This window comes from Octopus sinensis, linkage group LG12 (genome assembly GCF_006345805.1).
Source record: "Octopus sinensis linkage group LG12, ASM634580v1, whole genome shotgun sequence".
Lineage (NCBI taxonomy): Eukaryota > Metazoa > Mollusca > Cephalopoda > Octopoda > Octopodidae > Octopus > Octopus sinensis.
The window spans coordinates 19,452,787-19,465,775 of NC_043008.1; positions in this window are offsets into that span (position 1 = coordinate 19,452,787).

The following is a 12,989-nucleotide window of genomic DNA, read 5'->3' on the forward strand; positions in this document are numbered from 1 at the left end:
GAAGCTTCAAAGGCGCTCAGTTTTTCTTGTAGAAATAGATATGATACTTTAATTAAATCTGTTCAAACATACTCAAACATAAATGATATAAAATACGTGAAGTAGAGGACATCACCATCGAGCGAAAAATACGTAAACACACGGGAGCTAAGAACAAAACGAAATGTCCTGTACTTGCTGTATTTTATATTTATTTAATTATAATCGAAAGCCACGTGACCTTGTCCACAGTAATTTTTTACTTTTATTTATAATTTCTGCCACTCTACTCTCTGTTCCCTTTTTTCTTTCTTTCTTTCTTTTCTTTCTTTCTTTCTTTCTTTCTTTCTCTCTATCCCTCTGTAATTCTCTTTATTTTCCATTTTCTCCCTCCTTCTTTGCTGTCTCCGGGCTATCTTTTTTCCCACTCTATACTATCTTTTGTTCCTCTCCCTTCTACTCACTCCCTTTGTTTCTTTTCCCCATCCTCTCTCTTGTCCCCTTTCTACTGTTTGCTTCCACGTGACTACAGGCCATTTCTCTCAGCTCTTTTTGGACGCGACGTCTATTTAGCTGGACGTCATTTTCCTCGTATTTTTATAATATTTTTTATTCATATTCTTATTTTTCTATTTAATATGACTTATAATATGTACTTTTAGCTTTGATTCGTTAATAATAATAACAATAAGACAAATAGCCCGAGGATGCACTGGTGAATTTATGTATTAGGTATAGCCTTTATAAACACCCCGCCAGCACAGAAACATGTGTAGTGTTGATTAAAAATATATTTTTCCCCACAAACTTATAACCGGTAGGTTATACAGTTTTTTTCTAATATTTTTTCAAATAATTTAATCTATTTTATAGTAGGTTTATAAATGTTTATATTATTTTATTGGATATAACTTTCTATGTGTATTCCATACAATAAAGTTATCCTGAAATAGGACTTGCAGTTCTATTGGTAAAATCCCAAATTTGTAATAATATATATATATATATATATATATAGTAGACATCTGTCGGTCTCGAGAGGCCATGAGTCTGTGCCCAAAGAAATCGTGTCAGCTGCTGATGGTGGTACAGCGTATGTTGTAGCTGTATATGCTCACATGGGAGCGACAGTCATGCGTACAGCGACTGCATTTGAAGGTGCTCTCTGCCGGTGCTACTGATTTTTCTTTCCGTCGAGTGCGCTTGTCTTTGATGGCGTGTTCCTGTTTTTCTTCCGCTCTCTTCATTCCCTTTCGTAGTATTTTCTCCTGTGTGGGCAATCATTTGCAACCTCCTCCCATTTCAGAACGTCCAGATCAAACGACTTCCCATCCCTCTTAAAGATGTCTTTGAAACGAAGATGAGGTTGTCCTCGTGCTCTTGTGCCGGTGGCCAGTTCCCTATACAGGAGGTATTTTGGGATCTTTACGTCTGGCATGCGATAAATATGACCGAGCCAGCGCAAAAGACGCTCCTGGAGCAAGATGTGTATGATGTGTATCTTGACTCGGTTGATGACTTCGGTGTTGTTGATGTGGTCAGTCCACTTGATGTCCAAATGCGTCTCAAATTACGAAGTTAAAGACGTTGAAATGCCGCTTCTGTCTAGAGTAGAAGCTCCACGTATCACTGCAGTAAAAGAGCGTGCTAAGGACGCACGCATTATAGACAGTAATTCTGGTGTTTACCGAATCTGGAACTTAACTATGGTCTGTCTATAGCACTTATTCAGCATTACCTGACACATTTGGGTCTTAATGACACTATTATCTCTTATATATATATATATATATATATATATATATAACTAGGTATTTTGCTTGTTGCAAATCACTGACCGATGGTCACTTTGTTTACAATATATCGCTGACACAAGCAGATCTTAGCTACACTTCACTGGGCAGGTGCGCACAGCTGATGTGAGCCACATAGCTCCAAACCGGCCGGTTTCCCTATCCTGTAAACCGTTGGAAGGCAGTATGGTTTCGCTCCGCCTGCTAGCGATGTATTTTACATAAAAGGGTGCAGAGCTTGCATTGAAAACCAGTTGGCGGAGAATCCGACTGGGGTTAAACTGGTAGTAACAATTCATCTGCCACTTTAATGTGGCCAATCGTTTTACTATATATATATATATATAATATATATATATATATCTAAATGTGAAATAGCTTGCTTACAAGAAACGCACGTTTGTGAGTCCTAGTAGTGATTTATACAACCAATAACTTGCTCCAATTCTCAAAATATTTATTCTGTAACCCATTTCTTTTAGCATCATTTTCACACTTGGTGTATATTTAAGTCCACATTTTGACACATAAATAAAAAGTGCCTTGAATTCTGTAAATTACTTGCAGAAGACGACTAACAATCTGTGAAAATAGGTCAAATTGGTTCTGACGTTCGCTGAAGTGATGACAGTTCTTTTTTTGAAAATCATGAGTATTTATAAAATACACAGCTCCGTCATTTATAGTACAAAATAAACAAGGATTGAGTTACATATTTCTTTACTACCCACAAGGGGCTAAACACAGAGGGGACAAACAAGGACAGACAAACGGATTAAGTCGATTACATCGACCCCAGTGCTTAACTGGTACTTAATTTATCGACCCTGAAAGGATGAAAGGCAAAGTCGATCTCGGCGGAATTTGAACTCAGAACGTAACGGCAGACGAAATACGGCTACGCATTTCGCCCGGCGTGCTAACGTTTCTGCCAGCTCGCCGCCTTAAACAAGGATTGAATTACATATAGCATGCAATATGGACTATACAAAGGACGTGGATGCACGTGGCTTAATGGTTAGGTTGTTGGACTCATAATCGTAAGATTCTGGTTTCGATTCCTGGACCGGGCGGCGCTTTGTGTTCTGGAGCAAAAACTTCATTTCATGTTGCTCCAGTCCACTCAGCTGGCAGAAATGTAACTATACAAAGGGCGGCGAGCTAGGGCGATTGTGAGCACGTTGAGTAAAATGTTTAGCGGTATTCGTCCGTCTTTACTCTCTGAGTTCAAATTCTGCCGAAGTCGACTTTGCCTTTCATCCTTTCGTAGTCGATAAAATAAGTACCAGTTAAACACTGGAGTCGATGTAAATCTTTTTACTTCCGACATAGGTTTCAAAGAAAACATTGGTATTATTCCAGAAGGAAAAAAATGGCGTCAGACAATACAATCTTCTCATCAGGAAAAAAAAAGAAACCAACAGCATCAATAAGACATTTTAATAGAATGTAATGACTGCGTATATGATGAAGGGAACGCTAGCAAGTTTTTGTTTTATTAAAAATATCCGTTATTAGATATAACAAAGGTAGATTATAGAAGGAGGAGGAGGAGAAAGAATAAAAATTAGCAGAAAACTAATAGCGGAGAGATATAGAGCGATGGGTGAATAGGAATAAAGCTTAAAGGCCTGGAAGTAGATATATTTAGTGGAAGTGAAATGCAAGAAGACAGTCAAAGATCGAATTTTATAGAATGGTAGAAATCACTTATAAGAACAAAAGGTATGTTTTTGCCAATGTTTGCAACGGTAAACGTTCTATAAACGTGTTTACAAGAGCGCTAGCCACTACACATACTTTTCTCTCTTTGTTTCTTTCTGTGTCCCTTTCTGTGTAAGTGCGAAGGCTCGAAACGTTAAAGACTTTTTCACTTCCGAGCGTGCGTTATACTAATACATCTATTTGCTGTCTACACCACCTGTCTTTGTCTTTTGTTTTATTTTTGTGAATTCTCCCTATACATACATACATACATATATATATATATATATATATATATATATATATATATATGAATTAAATTAGAGATAAAACCACTATTAGGCAAATCAAAAAGTGAAAAACATAAACCAAAACATAGAAATAAAATTTATATTTTTCATTGTTTGATTTGCCCAATAGTGATTTTATCTCTAATTTAATTTATATTTATACTGTTAAATTAGATTTAATCCTAAATCTAATATTTCCCTGTAAGTTTGGATTTACTCCCTATTATTATTATTATTATTATTATTATTATTATTATTATATATCACAGAATCTCCAGTTACTAGAAGACATATGAAAGTTCTGTAATTTCTCGCTGACCAACCACACAGATGATTTGTTTGTAGTGAGCAAATGTGTTTTATTCACATAAGCTAACTCCCTCGATCAAATCAATGTTACCTGGTACAGATAGCCACAAGTCAGATGACGAAATGATCGCGAACAACGAAAACGAAGAATGAAGTGTCTTGCTCAAGAGCAACGCTGCGTTAGGTCTGGGAATCGAAACCACAATCTCGCAATCGTGAGTGCAACACCCCAACCACAAAGCCACGCGCCTTCACTGCATATGAATGCATGTGTAATCAGTGGTATCCTTTAGTGGTATCCTCAAGGCGGCGAGCTGGCTGTAACGTTAGTACGCCGGGCGAAATGCTTAGCGGTATTTCGTCTGCGTTACGTTGTGAGTTCAAATTCCGCCGAGGTCGACTTTGCCTTTCATCCTTTCGGGGTCGATAAATTAAGTACCAGTTACGCACTGGGGTCGATGTAATCGACTTAATACCTATGTCTGTCCTTGTTTGTCCGCTCTGTGTTTAGCCCCTTGTGGGTAATAAAGAAATAGGTATCCTTTAGTGTAGTGAATTTTGCGATATATTTCAGACACGATTTTCAAAACGACTTTCACTTCTTTATTCGTATTGCATTTTAAACAATATTATCCATGTAGATTTAGACGAAACTGTCATAAGCATGTGTCACATAATATTTGAATATTGACACCAAACAATTATTGGTATTTCACGTGAATTCAGTGATACGAACGTTTCACGTGGTGTAACAAGTTGTTACGCAGATATCTAAATCTCTTCACTCATATATTTTGATGTGATTGTAGTGAATGGATATCTGCATAACATGTTGAGTACCCGATTGATACGCATAAACGTATGCGTCATTAAATGCCTACAGAATAATGAGTTTGTGTGATATATATATATATATACTTACAAACATTTTTACTACAGAAACTAGTAATTATTTAGTTTTATTCAGTTGTTATTGTTAAACTCGAGTATTGATTCACAGTTTTACAGCAGAAATCCAGTTGTGATTATCTCTCGGTAAATCCACAATCTCACTTTCCACCTGTCTGTGTGTGTGTGTATATATATATATATATATATATATTATATATATAATATATATATATATATATATATATATATATATATATATATATATATATACATATACATATATATATATATGCATACATATATATATATATATATTATATATATATATATATATATATATATATATATATCGATCGATTAATCGATCCATCAATCAATTATTCAACCAATCTATCTATATATATATACCTATGTCCATACGTACGTGCCTACCTACCTATCTGTCTGTCCGTCTCTCTGTATTTTTATCTATCTGTTTGTCTGTCTGCCTGTCTCTCCATATATATATATAAATATATATATATATATATATATATATATATATATAGACACACAATATATGAGTATGTGTGCGTGTATATAAATACATACCTGGATGGATAGAGGATTAGATAGACAGATAGATACATAGATACATAAATACATACATACTTAAATACATACATATTAGATATATACAATTTGTGAGTTGATATTCAAAATGAGATATCAGTGCAGATTTGAGATATATTTGCCAGGAAATAATATAACGTAATGTGATCCTAAGAATATTTGAGGCGACAAATATTCATAAATACAAATGTAATGTCTTTATAAGAATCCGTTTCCATTGCAACTGCAACATATTGTTGGAAATCTTATGCCAAGAACACATGTATTATTCATTTGAAAAGCTGGAAAATATTTTATCTTTATATTCTTTACAGAATACATTGAAAAGCAATAATAACATATCTCCGTGATACTAACTCAACATTTTTAACACAAAAGTAAATTTATATCTGGAAGATATGTGCGAATTACGAACTGAAGTGTGGAATCATTCTCCTTTAAGAACTTGATCAGTTGGTGAGAAATATGTTTATTTTAGAAAAAAACAATTCCATTATCAAATAACGTTACTCAGCTTATAGGAGCAGGTATGGCTGTGTGATCAAGAAGCTTGCTTTACAACTATGTGGTGTCGAGTTCAGGGTTCAGCTCCAATGCACAGCACCTTGAGGAAATGCTATATATCCGTTTTGTGTGTGTGTGTGTGTGTGTGTATTCTAGGTTATCGGGCATCCTCCATCCGATTGGGCTCAAATTTGATTTGTAGATACCTATTTCTTTACTACCCACAAGGGGCTAAACACAGAGAGGACAAACAAGGACAGACAAACGGATTAAGTCGATTATATCGACCCCAGTGAGTAACTGGTACTTAATTTATCGACCCCGAAAAGATGAAAGGCAAAGTCGACCTCGGCGAAGTTTGAACTCAGAACGCAACGGCAGACGAAATACCTATTTCTTTACTACCCACAAGGGGCTAAACTCAGAGAGAACAAACAAGGACAGACAAACGGATTAAGTCGATTACATTGACCCCAGCGCGTAACTGGTACTTAATTTATCGACCCCGAAAAGATGAAAGGCAAAGTCGACCTCGGTGGAATTTGAACTCAGAACGTAACGGCAGACGAAATACCGCTAAGCATTTCGCCCGGCATGCTAATGATTCTGCCAGCTCTCCGACTTTTGATTTGTAAATACTGACGGTATCAGCGAATGTATAAATCTTGAAAAAAATACAAAATCGATTCCAGGTGAGAATGCGATCGATAAAGTCCTTTTTGTCCTGCTTTTCTTCCGTCAACCGGTACATAACTGCACCTTCCAATTTTTGTTGTTTTTGTACTGCTTAAAGGCACTTTCCTTTCCTGCCAAGCTTACTGTTTAAACCATGTTTGTATTTTCCCAGTCAACAGCCTTATCATTACTGGTACTTTAAACTCTTCGGTTGCATATTTGTGTGAATAAAATGTTTTTTCTTTGAAATAGAAAAAAGTCTATCTTTATTTCTTCTTTTGCTGGTGTCTCAAATTTAGGTTAAATCGGTGTTTCTCACAGGGGAGGCCTATGGGACGGTCGGACAAGTTGTTTTGAGAAAATTTGGTTTAAATGTTTGACAACTGAGCACCGTCCATTGGACGTGGGGCGTTTGGCTCGTATATATATATATATATATATATATGTGTGTGCGCGTGTGTGTGTGTGTGTGTGTGCATATTTGTGCCTTTTCCTTATCCACTACTTCCTAACCGGTGTTTGTTTACTTATGACCCCGTAATATTGCGGATATAGCGGATCGTCAAAAGTGATTTAAATGTTAAGTTCCAGACTTAAAAATAAGCACTGGAGACGATTTGTTCGGCTATACTCTTCAACGCAGTGCCCCAGGGTGGCCTCAGGCATAATAATGAAAATCAATGAATGGCAAAAAGATTGCTATTTTCTGCAAAGCTTCAATCTCATCCAGAAAACAAATTAGATTCTTTAGATGAATAAACGAGTAAAGACCCCCTTCGTTCATAAATAACCATGGGATTGCACCTCCGAGGCACAAATTCAAGCAGGTTTGTTTATGGAAGACCAGCAGTCACCCATTTTATACCAGTGTCCACTCTCCAAGCCACCGATATTATCCAAAAGCAAGGCAAAGACTGATATAGCTCGGAACTAGCTGAGCAACATGAAATAAAGTATCTTGGTCAAGAACACAACACAGAGCCCGGTCCGGGAATCGAACTTAGTACTTCGTGATTGTGAGCCGGACCACTGATGGCGCTATCAACAGAGCCATGCGCCTTCATATTAGATGAATACTTCGACTATTTTTCACTCAGATAACAAAAACAAAAAAATGAAAGAAAAGAAAAAGATTAAAGAAGATATCTGCAACGCAATGCAGTAATAAGGTTCCAACACCCAATTGATAAATTTTCAATCCATCTTGCTAAATCCCTGAGAAACTCTTATCTTTTGCTGATGAAATAAGTAATTTGTTTACTGAAATATTGTGTATAGCTGGAGATATACTACTTCAGAACCAAGATTAGGATGTAGGCTTAAGTTTCCAGTTCATTGTATTTACGCTATTTAATTTACTCAATTTTTGTGAGAGAGTAATGAAACCATATCCTTACAGCTTCAGCACTCAGAAATTCTTGAACACATTTCTTTCAGAGAGTAAACAATTACAAATACAAACAGCAGGACGTTATAAACAGGTGTCTTTCGACTAAGGACGAATTAAATTAAGCTGGCGCGTGTGGAAGTGAAGTCTTACAGAAGGAACATAGGAGATAAAAGTCATGGGAAGGAATATAAGAGATGCTACACACATGGTTGTCGAAACAAGAAAGAAAGGTCAGGCTTGGCGGTCACGTGGTAGGAGAGGAGAGAGGTAGTGGGTAGAAGGATTGAAGAATTAGGGAGGGACAAGAAAGTGAGAAAAAAGGAAAGGGAAAGAGTGAGATGAAAGAGAAGGGAAAGTGATGAGAATGAAGGGAAGACCAGTGATACTTTGTTGCCAACTTATAGTGGCATTCCCAGGCAAGGGGAGGATACTACTGCTATTTAACACCCCAAAACACCATTTCTAGTTCGCTACATGATACAAGCGTTCTGTGTCCTTAAAGTTTCAAAAAAGGATGATATGCACCTCCACCCAACAAAGCCAGTGCCCAGATACTAGTTTCAGGGTAGTTGCTCTTCATAAGTCTGGAGTAGTTTGACTTTGCGAGCTGTCAGTGCTAAATCGATCTTGAAAACATACAGATTTCAAATGAATTGAATTCAATGATCTACAAAATTAGAAATATTGCATTTCTAAATGTCTCAGAGAGAGAGTTAGGTAGTAACAGCACAATAAAGTGATGGTATGTTGCCAACTTAATGTGGCATTCCCAGGTAAGGGAAGATTACAACTGCTATTTAGCCTCCCAAGACACCGTTTCTAGTTGGCTACGTGACACAAACGTTCTGTATGCTCAAGTTTTCAAACTGGGGAGATAAGCACCTCCACCCAACGCAGCTAGCAACCAGAGAATAGTTTGAGAGTAGTTGCCCTTCATCAGTCTGGAGTAGCTTGACTTTGCGAGCTGTCGGTGCTAAATCGCTGTTGAAAACTTATAGAATTTGAAGTGAAATAAATTCACTGATCTACAAAATTAGAAATATTGCATTTCTAAATCTCCCAGAGAAAGTTATGCAGTAGCAGAACGGCAAAGTGATGGTTTGTTGCTAACTTAATGTGGAAGTCCCAGGAAAGGGAAGAATCCTACTGCTATTTAACCCTCCAAGACACCGTTTCTAGTTGGCTACGTGACACAAACGTCCTGTATCCTTACGTTTTCAAACAGAGGATCAGTGAATTTATTTCACTAGAGATTCTGTAAGTTTTCAATATCGATTTAGTACCGACAGCTCGCAAAGCCAAGCTGCTCCAGACTGATGAAGGGCAACTATCTTGAAACTAATCTCTGGCAATTGGCTTTCTTGGGTGGAGGTGCTTATCTCCCCTGTTTGAAAACTTAAGGAGACAGAACGCTTGTGTTACGTAGCCAACTAGAAACGGTGTTTCTTGGGGACTAAATAGCAGTAGCATTCTTAGCTTTCCTGGGTCTGCCACATGAAGTTGGCAACAGACATTCACTTTATCGTGCACAACTCTCTCTGAGACATTTAGAAATATATATACATCAATATACATACATACATACATACATACATATATATTTTATGCGCCTTTTTAAGCCTAGCCAGGCTCATGGGCCCGGTTTCCCGGTTTCTATGGCGCATGTGTTTCCCCCAACTGGACGGGGAGCCAGTCCATCGCAGTATTGCTCAATAAACAGGAAGAAAGAGTGAAAGAAAGCTGGGGCGAAAGAGTACAACAGGGGTCGCACCCCCCTGCCGGAGCGTCGTGGAGCTTTTAGGTGTTTTCGCTCAATAAACAAACACAACGCCCGGTCTGGGAATCGACACCGCAATCCTCCGACCGCGAATCCGTTGCCCTAACCAATGCGCCTCCACACACACACACACACACACATATACAGGAGCACAAAAATATGTGTGTATATGTGTATATGCATATGTATAAAGTGATTTCGACTCTGGCCATCACATAATATATTAAGTTCTTCATTTATACATTTGAAATAATTAATTATTTATGTCTTTTATCTAACATTTATGACTTTCTCATCGCTGATTTATATCGCGATATCCATTATATCAGTCTGCATGCGCGTGTATTTGTATGTGAGCGTCCGCGCTGTGTTAACATACGTATATGTGGCTGATGAGTGTGTGTGTGTTTGTGTGTTTGTGTGTGTGTGTGTGTGCGTGTGTGCTTACACTGAATTTTATGTGTGTCTGTGTTTGCGTATGTGAATTTTTAATTATTTTCTGAGATTTTACAAAAGCAACAAAAATATTTTTTAATTTATATATATAGGCGTGAGTGTGTGGTATGTATGGACTTTGCTTACGGACTATATGATCCTGGGTTCAGTCCCGTTAGGTTGCACCTGAGGCAATTATCTTCTTCTAGGCCCTCCGGCCGACCTCCCCATATATATATATATATTAGTAGAAAGAATAGCTATAACTCTTTGACTGCTATTTCTAAATTTCGGTGTGTGGTGAGGCAAATCGTTGCTAAACCCTTAGTTACTTAGTATTACTTAAACTTTCCTCGAATGAGGCTTTTACATGCCGAAATCTACTTGGTGAAATTAATGATTATTCCAAATTAATTAATTTCACCCTATATTATTACTGATAACCATATTTCATCCCAGTAAATGACCACAAACTTGGTGACACAAACTTTCATTCACACTTTGAATTTGGTGATACTGGTAACGGCTTTAGCTCGCTCTGATACTGAGTTGAGATGATGCCTTCTAGTATCTTGAAATTTAATATACAATTATTCATAATTGTAGTGTCCTACGCTGATGAGAAAAGAAGTTGGGGTAAGACATAATTATCTAATTCTTATGCTTTCCTAAAACTTAATTTCGAAACGTACGTCCGTAGGTGACTTAAAATTGTATGATAGATTGCCGTCATTTTTCCTCTCTTGCCTGTGAGTGTTTGCCTTTCAAGTGATGTGGTTTTACTGAGATCTCCCTTTTAGTAGAAAGAATAGCTATAACTCTTTGACTGCTATTTCTAAATTTCGGTGTGTGGTGAGGCAAATCGTTGCTAAACCCTTAATTACTTAGTATTTATATAATATATGTATTATATATATATATATATATATATATATATATATATATATATATATATATATTATATATATATAATACACAAATACATATATATTACATATATATATATATTATATATAGATAGATGTAGATGTGTGTGTATGTTTGTGTATGTGTGTGTGCGCGTGTGGATGTATATATATATATATATCTTTCTGTCTATGTTTGTCCCTCCCCTATACCGCTTAACAGCCGGTGTTGGTGTGTCCCCGTAAGTTAGAAATTCGGCAAAAGATATAAGTATATATATGTTTTATATTTCTAAGTTATAAACATCTATCTATCTGAATATATATATACATACACACATACATATATATATATATATATATAACGGGAAGCTTTATGAAAGAAACAAAAGACGAAGGCAGGTGGAAAACAAACGAACAATTGTATTAGTATGGCGCTCAGGAAATATAAATAAAACAAGTCTTTAACGTTTCGAGCCTACGCTCTTCAACAGAAAGATACACAGAGAGAGAAAAAACAGAAAGAAGGAGAGAAAAAAAATGCGTGCAGTAGCTAACGAATCAACATGGCGATCTGATTTCGGCCAGAGGTCAAAGATCAACATGAGACGCGAGAGCGAAATAAGGGGAGATAATAGGGTTGATAAAAGGGTTGAGGGACCAGCTAATAGTGCGTGGGAGGGGTCTGGATGTGTGTATGTATAGGGTTGGTGTATGTATTAGTATGTATAGGGGGTGTGTGTGTGTGTGTGTGGTGTGTGTATGAGAGAGTATTAGTGCGTAGGATTGGTCTGGACGTGCGTATGTATGGGGTTGGTGTATGTATTAGTATGTATTAGTATGTATTAGTACGTATTGGTATGTATAGGTGTGTGTGTTGGTGTATGAGAGAGTATAAGTGCGTATGCGGGGTCCGGACGTGTGTATGTATAGGGTTGATGTAAGTATTAGTATGTACTAGTATGTATTATACGTATTAGTATGTATTAGTTGGTGTGTGTAGTAGTAATGGCAACATCATATGTGATGTGATGTGTAAAGTCATGTGGTGTAGTGAGGAGAAGAGGGGGAGGGGGGAGAGAGGGGGGAGAAAGGGGAGGGAAGAAGAGGGGGAGAAGAAGGGGAAGAGGAAGGGATGGGGAGAAGGAAGGGGAGGAGGGGGATGAAGGAGGAAAGAGGAAGAGGGGGAGAGAGAAGGGGGAAGAGGGGAGTGAGGGAGCAGAGGGAAGGGGAAGAGGGAGGGAGAAATAGGGAAGAAGGGAAGGGGAGTTAGGGGTGAAAGGATGAAGGACTGAAGAAGTAGGGGTCGGGGGGAAAAGGATAGGTGAGGAGGGGGGAGAGGAGGTTAGATGAGGAGGGGGGGAGAGTTGAGACCAAATTGCGTATAAGAGCGAAGAGAGAAGATTAATTCCTGTTCACGGCGCAAACGGGAATCCGGATGGCCTCTGTGTAAGACAAACCGCACAGATAGGTGTTGCAAGGAGTGACCGGTGGAGCGGAAATGGCGTGAGACCGTGTTCGTGTCGGTGTGGAGCGGGTGGTCGCAAGGTGGATGTCACGAAGGTGTTCCCAACCGGTCAGCCAAGCGGCGTCCCGTTTGTCCGATGTACAAGGAATTGCAGAGAGAGCAAGAGATGCAATAGATAATATTGCTGGAGGTGCAGGTGAAGGAGTGGATGATGGGATAGGGTCGATGGGTGCTAGTGAGGCGGGGGTGTTGGAGAG